Source organism: Protopterus annectens, chromosome 7.part0 (assembly GCF_019279795.1).
Source record: "Protopterus annectens isolate FY-2018-M chromosome 7.part0, PAN1.0, whole genome shotgun sequence".
In the NCBI taxonomy this organism is placed as follows: domain Eukaryota; kingdom Metazoa; phylum Chordata; order Ceratodontiformes; family Protopteridae; genus Protopterus; species Protopterus annectens.
The window spans coordinates 731976887-731989938 of record NC_056739.1 but is presented as its reverse complement, the minus strand read 5'-3'; the positions used below and the strand labels follow the sequence as shown (position 1 = coordinate 731989938).

At 55.3% G+C, this 13052-nt stretch overlaps 1 non-coding gene across 1 annotated transcript; it reads left to right on the top strand.

Annotated features, from left to right (window-relative positions):
• Nucleotides 1–11948: 11948 nt before the first annotated feature.
• LOC122807380 lies at nt 11949–12102 on the top strand. The gene has a single exon (XR_006365681.1). It is a non-coding gene; the product is annotated as a 5.8S ribosomal RNA (ribosomal RNA).
• The last annotated feature ends 950 nt before the right edge of the window (nt 12103–13052 follow it).

Sequence of the window (13052 nt, the reverse complement as noted above, 5' to 3'; positions counted from 1 at the left end):
ACACCACTCCGGTGGTTGGAATATTTTAGGGGATCATCCTGCGGAAGGCCAGGGGGACAAGAAGCTCTCCTTCCTGGGTGAACTCGGAGGATGAGTCTGGCCCTGTAGAAGTCAAGAAGGGGAGAGCAGCAGAAGGCATCCGGGTATTGAGTGCGCCTGCCAGGCAGGTGTGAGGGGTCCGTCCTTGGCCGGTACAGGATGTGAAATGCTGTAAAGTCCCTTACATGTATCTGGATGGGAAAGCAGGGGGACGCGGAAGTCCCAATGAGAGCGCGGCTGCCACTAGGTGGCCAAGAGGAGTTCCATGAGGTTGGTCGGGATTGGTGGGAGGTCCTGCTGAGAGGCCGCAAGGGCTCAGCGACAAGGCCTGGATAGGCAATGTGCAGGGGATATGTGGGAGAGGAGGACCATGGTACCCTGGACCGGAAAGGAGGAGGAGAGTGGTGAAAGTCTGGGCATGGAGCGTTCCCCCCTGGATGTAAGGGTGCCAAGAGCACACCACTCTTGTGGTTCAGAAGTTTTTAGGGATTGTCCAGTGGAAGGCCACAGGACAAGAAGCTCAACTTCCTGGGTGAACTCAGAGGGTGAGTGTGCCCCTGTAGAAATCAGAAGGGAAGAGCGTCGGAAGGCATCCAGGCATGGAGCATTCCCTCCTGGGTGTGAGGGCACTGACAGCATGCCACTCTGGTGGGAAGTCAGAGGGGGAGAGCGGTGGAAGGCATCCGGGCATGGAGCACTCCCTCCTGTGTGCGAAGGTGCCAAGAGTGCACCCCTCCAGTGCATCGGTAATTTCAGGTGATCATCCTGTGGAATGCCATGGGCCAAGAAGCTTTCCTTCCTAGGTGAACTCGGAGGGTGAGTCCGGCCCTGTGGAAGTCAAGAAAGGGCGAGCGGCGGAAGGCATCCGGGCATGGAGCACTCCTGCCAGGCCGCTGTGAGGGGTCCATCCTTGGCCGGTACTGGATGGCAGCCGCGAAATGCAGCAAAGTCCCTTGCATGTATCTGGATGGGAAAGGAAGGGGTCGTGGAAGTCCAGATGAGAGCGCGGCTGTCACTCTGTGGCCAAGGAGAGTTCTGCGAGGTCGGGCGGGATCGGAAGGAGATCCTGCTGAGAGGCTGCTAGGGCTCAGAGATACGGCCTGGTTAGGCAGCATGCAGGTGATATGCGGGAGAGGGGGACCATGGTGTTCTGGACCAGAAAGGAGGGGGAGAGCGGTGGAAGGCATCCGGGCATGGACCGGTCCCTCCTGTGTGCGAAGGTGCTAAGAGCGAGCTTCTCCGGTGGTTCGGAAGTTTCGGTGATCATCCTGTGGAAGGCCACGAGGCAAGAAGCTCTCCTTCCCAGGTGAACTCATTCGGTGAGTACGCCCCTGTGGAAGTCAGAAGGGGAGAGTGGCGTAAAGCTTCTGGGAATGGAGCACTCCCTCCTGGTTGCGAGGTCACTCAGAGCGCGGTCCTTCTGTGGGAAGTCTGAAGGGGAGAGCGGTGGAAGGCATCCGGGCATGGAGTGCTCCCTCCTTTGTGCGAAGGTGCTGAGAGCGCACCCCTTCAGTGTGTCGGTAGGTACAGGGGATCATCCTGCAGAATGCCGTGGGCCAAGAAGCTCTCCTTCCCAGGTGAACTCAGAGGGTGAGTCCGCTCCTGCGGAAGTCAAGAAGGTGAGAGCAGTGGAAGGCATCCGGGCATGGAGCGCTCCTGCCAGGCAGGTGTGAGGGGTCCATCCTTGGCCAGTACGGGATGGCATCCGCGAAATGTGGCAAAGTCCCTTGCATGTATCTGGATGGGAGGTCAGGGGGACAGAAAGGTCCCGATGAGAGCGTGGTTGTGACTCGGCAGACAAGGGGAGTTCCGTGAGGTCAGTCTGGATTGGAAGGAGGTCCTGTTGAGAGGCCGCGAGGGCTCGGAGATACAGCCTGGTTAGGCAGACTGCAGGGGATATATGGGAGAGGGGGACCATGTTGTTCTGGACCAGAAAGGAGGGGGAGAGTGGCAGAAGGTGTCTGGGCATGGAGCGCTCCCTCCTGTGTGTGAGGGTACTAAGAGCATGCCTCTCCAGTGGTTCAAAAGTGTCAGGGGATCGTCCTGTGGAAGGCCGCGGGGCAAAGAAGCTCTCCTTCCTGGGTGAACTCGGAGGATGAGCCCACCCCTGTGGAAGTCGGAGGGGGAGGGTGGCATAATTCATTTGGGCATGGAGCACTCCCTCTTGGGTGTGAGGGCACAGAGAGCGCACCCCCCCTGTGGTTCGGAAGTTTCAGGGGATTGTCCTGCGGAAGGCCTCGAGCGAAGAACCTTTCCTTCCCAGATGAACTCGAAGGGTCTGTCCGCCCCTGTGGAAGTCAAGAAGGGGAGATTGGCAGAAGGTATACGGGCATGGAATGCTCCTGCCAGGCAGGTGTGAGGTGTCCATCCTTGGCTGGTACGGGATGGTGTCAGCGAAATGCAGAAAAGTCTCTTGCATGTATCTGGATGGGAAATCGGGGGGACAAGGAAGTCACAATGGGAGCACAGCTGCCACTCGGTAGCCAAGGGGAGTTCTGCAAGGTCAGCCAGGATTGGAGGAAGGTCCTGCTGAGAGAATGTGAGGGCACGGAGATACAGCCTGGTTAGGTAGCCTGCAGGGGATATGCGGGATAGAGGGACTGTGGTGCTCTGGATCAGAAAGGAGGCAAGAGTGGTGGAAGGTGTCCGGCCATGGAGCGCTCCCTCCTGAGTGTAAGGGCACTGAGAGTGAGCCCCACCGGTGGGTTGGTAGTTTCAGGGGATCATCCTGCGGAAGGCTGAAGGACAAGAAGCTCTCCCTCCCGGATGAACTCTGAGGGTGAGTCCGCCCCTGTGAAAGTCAAGAAGGGGAGAGTGATGAAAGGCATTCGGGCATGGAGCTGTCCTGCCAGGCTGGTGTGAGAGGTCCGTCCTCGGCTGGTACGGCATGGCGTCCTTTAAATGCAGCAAAGTCTCTCATATTTATCTGGACGGGAAAGCAGGGGGACGTGGAAGTCCTAATGAGAGTGCAACTGCTGCACCGAGGGGAGTTACGTGAGGTCGGCTGAAATCAGAGGGAGGTCCCGCTGAGAGGTTGTGAGGGCTCAGAGGCACGGCCTGGTTATGCAACCTGCAGGGGATATGTGAGAGAGGGGGAACATGGTACCCTGGACCAGAAAGGAGGGTGAGAGTGGAGGAAGGTGTCCAGGCATGGAGCACTCCCTCGTGGGTGCGAGAGCGCTGAGAGCATGCCACTCCAGTGGTTTGGAATTTTTCAGGGATCATCCTGCAAAAGGCCACGGGATAAGAAGCTCTCCTTCCCAGGTGAACTCTGAGGGTGAGTCCGTCCATGTGGAAATCAGAAGGGGAGAGCAGCGGAAGGTGTGCGGGCATGGAGCACTCCTTCCTGGGTGCGAGGGTGCCAAGGTCACACCCCCCATGGTTCAGAAGTTTCAGGGGATCGTCCTGCGGAAGGCCGCGGGAAAGGAAGCTCTCCTTCCCGGGTGAACTCGGAGGGTGAGTTCGCTCCTATGGAAGTCGGAAGGGGAAAGTGGTGGAAAGCATCCGGGCATGGAGCGTTCCCTCCTGGGTGTATGGGCACCGAGAATGCGCCCCTCTGGTGGGAAGTCAGAAGGGGAGAGCGGTGGAAGGCTTCCAGGCATGGAACGCTCCCTCTTGTGTATGAAGGCACTGAGAACATGCCATTTCAGTGGGTCAGTAGTTTCAGGGAATCATCCTGTGGAATACCACGGACCAAGAAGCTCTCCTTCCCAGGTGAACTAGGAGGGTGAGTCTGCCCTTGTGGAAGTCAAGAGGGGGAGAGCGGTGGAAGGAATCCGGGCATGGAGCTCTCCTGCTAGGCAGGTGTGAGGGGTCCGTCCTTGGCTGGTACAGGATGGCATCTGCGAAATGCGGCAAAGTCCCTTGCATGTATCTGGATGGGAATAGAAGGGGGATGCTGAAATCCCTATGAGAGCGTGGCTGCCACTCGGCAGACAAAGGGAGTTCCATGAGGTTGGCTAGGATCGGAAGAAGATCCTGCTGACAGGCTGTGAGGGCTCAGAGATACGGCCTGGTTAGGCAGCTTGCAGGGAATATGCAGGAGAGGGGGACTGTGGTGTTCTGGACTGGAAAGGAGGGTGAGAGCGGTGGAAAGTGTCCGGGCATGGAGAGCTCCCTCCTGGGTGCAAGGGTGCCTGGACCATGCCCCATCAGTGGTTCAGAAGTTTCAGGGGATCATCTTGCGGAAGGCCACAGGGCAAGAAGCCCTCCTTTATGGGTGAACTTGGAGGGTGAGTCCACCCCTGTGGAAGTCAGAAGCGGAGAGTGGCGTAAGGCATCCAGGCATGAAGTGTTCCCCCCTGGGTGCAAGGGCACCGAGAGAGCACCCCCCCCCTGTGGTTCAGAAGTTTCAGATCATCCTGCGGAAGGCCGCAGGCCAAGAAGCTATCCTTCCCTGGAGAACTTGTTGGGTGAGTCCACCCCTGTGGAAGTCAAGAAGGGGAGAGCAGCGGAAGGTATCCAGGCATAGAGCACTTCTGCCAAGCAGGTGTGAGGGGTCCATCCTTGGCCGGTATGGGATGGCATCCGCAAAATGTCCCTTGCATGTATTTGGATGGGAAAGCAGGAGGGACACGGAAGTCCCGATGAGAGTGTGGCTGCCACTCGGCAGCCAAGGGGAGTTTCGCAAGGTCAGCTAGGATCGAAGTAGGTCCTGCTGAGAGGCTGTGAGGGCTTGGAGATATGGCCAGGTTAGGCAGTCTGCACGGGATATGCGGGAGAGGGGGACCGTGGTGCTCTGGACTGGAAAGGAGGAGAAGAGTGGTGGAAGGCATCCAGGCATGGAGTGCTTCCTCCTGGGTGTGACAGCTCTGAGAGCACTCCCCTCTGGTGGTTCGGGGATCGTCCTGAGGAAGGCCGCGGGGCAAGAAGTTTTCCTTCCCGGGTGAACTCAGAGGGTGCTCCTGTGGAAGTTGGAAGGGGAGAGCGGCGTAAGGTGTACGGGCATGGAGTGCTCCCCCCTGGGTGCAAGGATGCCGAGAGCGCCCTCCCCTGTAGTTCAGAAGTTTCAAGGGATCATCCTGCAGAAGGCCGCAGGAAAAGAAGTTCTCCTTCCCGGGTTAACTCGGACGTTGAGTCCGCCCCTGTGGAAGTCAAGAAGGGGAGAGTGTCGGAAGGCATTCAGGCATACAGTGCTCCTGCCAGGCAGGTGTGAGGGGTCCGCCCTCAGCTGGTACGGGATGGCATCCACGAAATGCAGCAAAGTCCCTCGCATGCATCTGGACAGGAAAGCAAGGGGATGTGGGAGTCCTGATGAGAGCACAGCTGCTGCTTGGCAGCCGAGGGGAGTTCTGAGAGGACAGCCAAGATCGGAGGGAGGTCCCGCTGAGAGACCGAGAGAGCTCGGAGATATAACCCAGTTTGGCAGCCTTCAGGGGATATGCAGGAGAAGGGGACCGTGGTGTTCTGGACCGGAAAGGAGGGGGAGAGCGGTGGAAGGTGTCTGGGCAGGGAACACTCCCTCCAGGATGTGAGGGCGCTGAGATCACACCCATCCGGTGGTTCAGAATTTTCAGGGTCTCGTCCTCTGGAAGGCCGCGGGACAAAAAGCTCTCCTTCCCAGGTGAACTCGGAGGGTGAGTCCGCCCCTGTGGAAGTTGGAAGGGGAGAGCGGCGGAAGATGTCCAGACATGGAGAGCTCCCTCCTGGGTGTGAGAGCACCAAGCACATGCCCCTCCTGTGGGTTGGTAGTTTCAGGGGATCATCCAGCGGAAGGCCATGGGACAAGAAGCTCTCCTACTTGAGTGAACTCAGAGGGTGAGTCCGCCCCTGTGGAAGTCAGAAGGGGAGAGCAGCAGAAGGCGTCCGGGCATGGAGAGCTCCCTTCTGGGTGAGAGGGTGTCGAGAGAGTGCCCTACCTGTGGTTTAGAAGTTTCAGGGGATCGTCCTGTGGAAGGCCACAGGACAAGAAGCTCTCCTTCCTGGGTGAAGTCAGAGGGTGAGTCCGCCCCTGTGGAAGTCAGAAAGAGAGAGCGGTGGAAGGCATCCAGGCATGGGGAGCTCCTGCCAGGCAGGTGTGAGGGGTCCATCCTCTACCGATACCTGACGGTGTCCCCGAAATGTGGCAAAGTCCCCAGAATGTCTCTGGACCGGAAAGGAGGGGGTCTCAGAAGTCTTGATAAGAGCAGGCCAACCCCTCAGCGGCCGAGGGAAGTTCCGCGAAGGCAGCTGGGATCAGAAGGAGGTCCCTCTGAGAGGCATCCAGAGCATGGAGACATGGCATGGTTAGGCCGCCTGCAGGGGATATGCGGGAAGACGGGGACCGTGATGTCCTGGATGATGAAGGAGGGGGATGCGAAGTCCCAATGAGAGTGGGGCTGCTCCTCAGTGGCCAAAGGGAATTCCGTGAAGGCAGCCAGGATTGGAGGGAGGTCCCGATGAGAGGCATCCAGGGTATGGAGACACGGCACGGTTAGGCAGCCTGCAGGGGATATGCAGGAAGACGGGGACCGTGGTGTTCTGCATGGTGAAGGAGAGGAACGCAGAAGTCGCAATGAGAGTGGGCCTGCCCCTCAGTGGCAGAGGGGAGTACTGCGAAGATGGCCGGGATTGGAGGGAGGTCTTGCTGAGAGGCTGCCAGGGCATGGAGACACGGCATAGTTAGGCAGCCTGCAGGGGATATCTGGGAATACAGGGACTGTGGTGTTCTGGACCGGAAAGGAGGGAGGCTTGGAAGTCCTGATGAGAGCGGGTCTGCCCCTCTGTGGCCGAGGGGAGTTCTGCGAAGGCGGCCAGGATTGGAGGGAGGTCCCGCTGAGAGGCATCCAGGGCATGAAGACACAGCACGCTTAGGCAGCCTGCAGGGGATATGCAGGAAAACGGGGACCGTGGTGTTCTGGACGGTGAAGGAGGGGGATGCAGAAGTCCCGATGAGAGTGGGTCTGCCCCTTGGTGGCCGAGGGGAGTTTCGCAAAGGCAGCCAGGATCGGAAGTATGTCCCCTTGAGAGGCTCCAAGGGCACGTGGACACGGCACATTAAGGCAGCCTGCAGGGGTCATGGAGGTGGCGAGGTCCCCGAGGCAAGCCTTGTGCTGTGGCCAGGTAAAGAGGTATCTCTGCCTGGTCGAAGGGGGGTCGCCATGGTATGCCCTTACAGAAGTCGTTAAGGGTGCTTTGTGCATAGGCCTGAAGTCCCAGAGAGCTCCTGGCCAGTCAAGCATCTGACCCCGCCCCGTTCTCAAAGGTATTCTCAAAAAAATCACAAAGTCCCCAGAGTAATCCTGGATCGGAAAGGAGGTAGAGTTAGAAGTCCGTATGAGAGCATAATTGCCCCTCTGGGGCTGAGGGGAGTTCCACGGGGGTAGTTGCACCCTGCATATTCACTCCCTTGATCACCCGGCACCCTTGCATGATCCATCATGATTTGGCAGCCTCCAGGAGTTAAGGGACAAAGGGGTTTTTCATTAAAGTTTAAGTCCGGGTAGCAGCCCTGGTGAGAATGTCCTGCCAGTTGTCCGTGTAGGATTTTGGTGCCCTTACCCACTGTCCATCGATCGATTGGGCCAACTGACTCCCATTCGTGGAGGGCACCTGTGGCATGGTTCTGTGGGTTATGGCTTGCGGGTTGAGCTTCTCCACCCCAGTAGCGAGGTGCAGTTGGGGTACGGAGCACTCCATGCCCCTTATGGTGGAAGTCTAGGTGAGACTGATGAGCCCAGGCCGAGGCATAGAATTCCTGTGACACAGCTGTCATCCCTGACATCTGTGTGAGGCCGAGGCATGTGGGGCTGTATCCCCCTTTTCTCTAGCTATAGCTCTGATGTGCACTGCGCCGGCCTACGGCACTCCGGGGTCACAGTTGCCAGTTCACGACCAGCACCTGGGGTGCTCCCTCCATGGGGAGAGGGACCCTTCCTGTCAGCAGATGTGTGGGCTCCGGTCGCTCATCTCTGCCCACCTGATGAGATGCTCCTATCTGGTTGATCCTGCCAGTAGCATATGCTTGTCTCAAAGATTAAGCCATGCAAGTCTCGGTGCACACAGACATTACAGTGAAATGGCAAATGGCTTATTAAATCAGTTATGGTTCCTTTGATTGCTCCACTGTTACTTGGATAACTGTGGTAATTCTAGAGGTAATACATGCTGATGAGCGCTGACCTCCGGGGATGCGTGCATTTATCAGACCAAAACCAATCTGGGTCTTGGCCCGGCAGCTTTGATGACTCTAGATAAACTCGGGCCAATCACATGCCCTCGTGGCGGCAACACAACATTCAAATGTCTGCCCTATCAAATTTTGATGGTACTATCTGTGCCTACTATGGTGACCACAGGTATCTGGGAATCAGGGTTCAATTCCAGAGAGGGAGCCTGAGAAATGGCTACCACATCCAAGGAAGACAGCAGGCATGCAGATTACTCACTCCCGACTCAGGGAGCTAATGATGAAAAATAAGAATACAGGACTCTTTCGAGGCCCTGTAAATTGAGTACAATTTAAATCCTTTAACGAGGCTCTATTGGAGGGTAAGTTTGGTGTCAGCAGCTGCAGTAATTCCACCTCCAATAGTGTATATTAAAGTTGCTGCATTTAAAATGCTCATAGTTGGATCTTGGGATCAGGCTGCTGGTCTGCCTTGAGGTGAGCTACCACCTGTCCCAGCCCCTGCCTCTCGATGCTCCCTCAATGCTCTTAACTGAGAGTCCCGGGGTCCGAAGCATTTACTTTGAAAAAATTAGAGTGTTCAAAGCAGGCCGGTCATCTGAATACTTCAGCTAGGAATAATGGAATAGGACTCTGGTTTTATTTTTCTGGTTTTTGGAACTGGGGCCATGATTAAGAGGGATGGCCGGCAGCATTTGTATTGTGCCGCTAGAGGTGAAATTCTTGGACCGGCATAAGACGAACGAAAGCAAAAGCATTTGCCAAGAATGTTTTCATTAATCAAGACCAAACGTTGGAGGTTCGAAGACGATCAGATACCATCTTAGTTCCGACCATAAACGATGCCGTCTAGCGATCCGGTGGCGTTATTCCCATGACTCGCTGAGGAGCTTCTAGGAAACCAAAGTCTTTGGGTTCTGAGGGAGTATGGTTGCAAAGATGAAACTTAAAGGAATTGACAGAAGGGCACTACCAGGAGTAGAGCTTGCGGCTTAATCTGACTCAACATGGGAAACCTCACCCAGCTCGGACACAGAAAGGATTGACAGATTTATAGCTCTTTCTTGATTCTATGGGTGGTGGTGTATGGCCTTTCTTAGTTGGTGTAGAGATTTGTCTGGTTAATTCCAATAACGAGCAACACTCCGCCATGCTTAATAGTTATGTGGCCCAATGCAGTCGTTTCCAACTTCTTAGAGGGACAAGTGGCTGTCAGCCAGATGAGATTGAGCAATAACAGGTCTGTGATGCCCTTAGATGCCCCGGGCTGTACACGTGCTACACTGAATGGATCAGCATGTGTCTACCCTTGGCTGACAGGTCCAGGTAATCTGCTGAATCCCATTCGTGATAGGGACCGGAGATTGCTTCGTGACCACTGAGTGGTGCACAGCTACATTTAACCCACTCCACAAGGGGGGATCCACCTTGGATCCCAGGAACTACCACCCCATCAGTCTGACAAGCCTGATCTGCAAGGCCATGGAACGTATTATCGTGGAACTTATAAACAAAGACATTGGCAACCTTCAAACACTGGACCCCACCCAGTTTAGGTTTGTGAAGGGCTGATCTTGTCTCCTGAACCTGATTGACTTCTTCAAATCAGTCTACAGAGCCACAGACGAGGGTAAGGAGGTCCACAGAGCCTATCTGGACCTCACCAAGGCCTTTGACACCATCCCCCACTCTGTAATCATAGATAGATTTACTAAGCTGGGCATTAATCCCTACATCACTCAATGGGTTGCCAACTGGCTTACTGACAGAACCCATACTGTAAAAGTAGCCGACTCCAAATCCAGCTCCAGACAAGTGACAAGTGGAGTACCTCAGGGTTCAGTCCTGGGACCGCTCTTGTTTGGCATCTACTTCTCTGAAGTACAGGCCAACACTAAGGCACTCTGGCTAACAAAGTTTGCAGATGACTGCAAACTGGGATACATTATTGAATCCCCAAATGATGTGGATATTCTACAAAAGGGCCTTACAGAAACAAATGCTTGGTGCCAGAGCCATGGGCTCATGCTCAGTGCCAAGAAATGTATAGTTATCCCCTTATGGAAAAAAACATGTACCTGTGAATTACCACATAGGTGGCAGTACACTAAACATCGAAAGTTTGATAAGAGACTTAGGGACACAGGTGGGCAGTGGTCTCACCTTCAATAAGCACATGGCCACAACAGTCAGGAAATCCTTCTATGTGGCACACCTCATCACTAAGGGCTTTTCATCCAGAAAAAAGGAGGTCATTGTCCCACTGTACTCATCCCTCATTAGACCCATTATAGAATACAACGCCCCGTTTGGTATGTACCTCTCAAGACATCTGCAACAACTGGAAAGGCCACAGAAATATCTCACTAAAAGAATCATAGACCTAAAGCAGATGCCCTATGCTGACCACCTTAAAAAAAAAAACAGCTATACTCTTTCACATATTGTCTACTCAGAGGTGATCTCTGTTTAACATAAAAAGCCATGTCAAACCCAGAGCTGTTGGGCATGCTACACTTAAAGAAATCCCAATCCCTCAGAGCCACATGCTCTACGGATCTAAACCTTGTCTTCACAATAAACAAAATATGCTGGAAGAATATGTTCCTGACCCAGAGACTCCCCAGACTCTGGAATAGACTGCCTATACATGTCAAGCAGAGTGCCTCTTTGGCCCTCTTCAAAAGGAACCTTGACGATTGGATGGAAGAAAGAAAATTCACCCCAGGGATCACGTCAGTCACCCTGCTAGACAGGGGTCCAGGAAAGTAAATAGTGTAAGAAGAAATAGCCAGGGAATTGTTATGGCTAGGCTTGTATAGGTCCTAAGGCCAATAGAGTATTACCAACCTATGAACCTATTATTCTCTGTGAATGAGGAATTCCCAGTAAGTGCGAGTCATAAGCTCATGTTGATTAAGTCCCTGCCCTTTGTACACATTGCCCGTTGCGACTAATGATTGGATGGTTTAGTGAGGTCCTTCGATCAGCCTGCTGGAGTTGGTCATGGCCCCAGCAGTGCACTGAGAAGATGATCAAACTTGATTATCTAGAGGAAGTAAAAGTCGTAACAAGGTTTCCGTAAGTGAACCTGCGGAAGGATCATTAATGCCGTGGGTCCTGGGATGTTGCTGTCCCTGGGTACCAGGGCTTCTCCTGCTCCACTGCCCTGACCCTCTGTGTCTCTCAGTGTCTGTCTCTGACTCCTGTCTCTCTGTGCACCCTTGTGGATGCCAGCAGGAGTGAGCCTGTGTCTCCAGGGGGGAGGGAGGGAGAGTGGAGGGAGTGAGTGGATGGGTGGTGTCTGTCCCCCTTGGCTCCCTGTGGTGGGAGGGCGGGGTACGTCCATGCAGTGGGAGGTGTGGTTGCTCCTATGCTGCCATGAGGGGTGGTGGTGGAGGGTGTGCCTGGCCCAATGGTGCAGTCCACAATGTGCCCCAGAGGTGGCTGGTCCCCATGCGGTAGTGGGAGTGAGCGGGTGCCATCCTGGCAGGTGGTGGTGGCCTCCCCTCTTGCCTTGTGGGGCCACCCCTGGGTGTGGCACATTGGAGTCCTCTCCCCTCAATCTCGGTCATGGGTACCTGTGGAAGATGCCCTGCTCCACATGGGGTGTTGGTTAAAAGACCCAGAAGGTTTGCACTGTGGCCATGTGCTGGCCACTGTTGGACTCCCTGCTGTCCTGTGTCACGGGGCTAGTAACCCCAGTATGGGCGCCCATGACGACGCCCGTGAAACCTCGTGTGCTCGTTTTGAGGTGTGATGCCGGGAGGGCAGCAGTGTCCATGGTGAATGAGAATTGTACGACTCTGAGCGATGGATCACTCAGCTCGTGCGTTAATGAAGAACGCAGCTAGCTGTGAGAACTAATGTGAATTGCAGGATACATTGATCATTGATACCTTTAATGCACTTTGCAGCTCCGGGTTACGCCCGGGGCTATGCCTGTCTGAGGGTCATTGTGGCTTCCATCACCCATGGGGGTGTCTGTCCCCTGTTAAGGTTGCGGCCAGAGAGTCGAGGGAGCCCGCTGCGGGCCCCCCTGTCCCCACATGGAGAGATGTGGATGGAGGTAGATTCCCTGCCACCCAGAGCCAGGAAGCCTGTCTGAGGATGGGATGGAGCTAGTGCATGTCTGGTCTGCCCGTGGAGGCTGTCTGTGGTACCGCTACTGGCCTGCCCTCCTGGTGTGGAGCCTAACACCTGCCTGCTCGGTTCCTGCATGCCGAGGCCGTGTCAACTGTTCTCCTTCACCGCGTGGAGTTTGGTTGTGGGGAGTGGGTGTGTGAGGGTGAAGGGAGGGCAGGTAGTCTGTCCACCCCTGAGGCCCCTGCTGTCCCCCTAAGACCATGCTCTGAACACAACATCAGATCAGACATGGCGACCCACCGGATTTAATCATATTACTAAGCGGAGGAAAATAAACTATCAAGGATTGCTTCAGTAACGGGGAGTTAAGAGGAAATAGCCCAGCGCCGAATCCCCGCTCGGGAGTCGAGTGCAGGGAAATGTGGCAGATGGAAGTCCATCTCCCTGGTGCCGCCCAGGGGGCCCATATCCTTGTGATTAAGGCTCAGCCCGTGGATGGTGTGAGGCCAGTGGCAGCCCCCGGGGCATCGGGATCAGGCCTTCCCAGAGTCGGGTTGTTTGTGAATGCAGTCCAAACTGGGTAGTAAACTCTATCTAAGGCTAAACACCGGCACAAGACCGATAGTGGACAAGTACTGGGGCTCTCGTTTCTAGCTCTAAGTTGCTGGGTGTCTGTGTGCGACCTGCTCCAGGAACAGTGTCAGGTGGGGAGTTTGACTGGGGTGGTACACTTGTCAAAGCGTAACACAGGTGTCCTAAGGCGAGCTCAGGGAGGACAGAAACCTCCCGTGGAGCAGAAGGGAAAAACTTGCTTGATCTT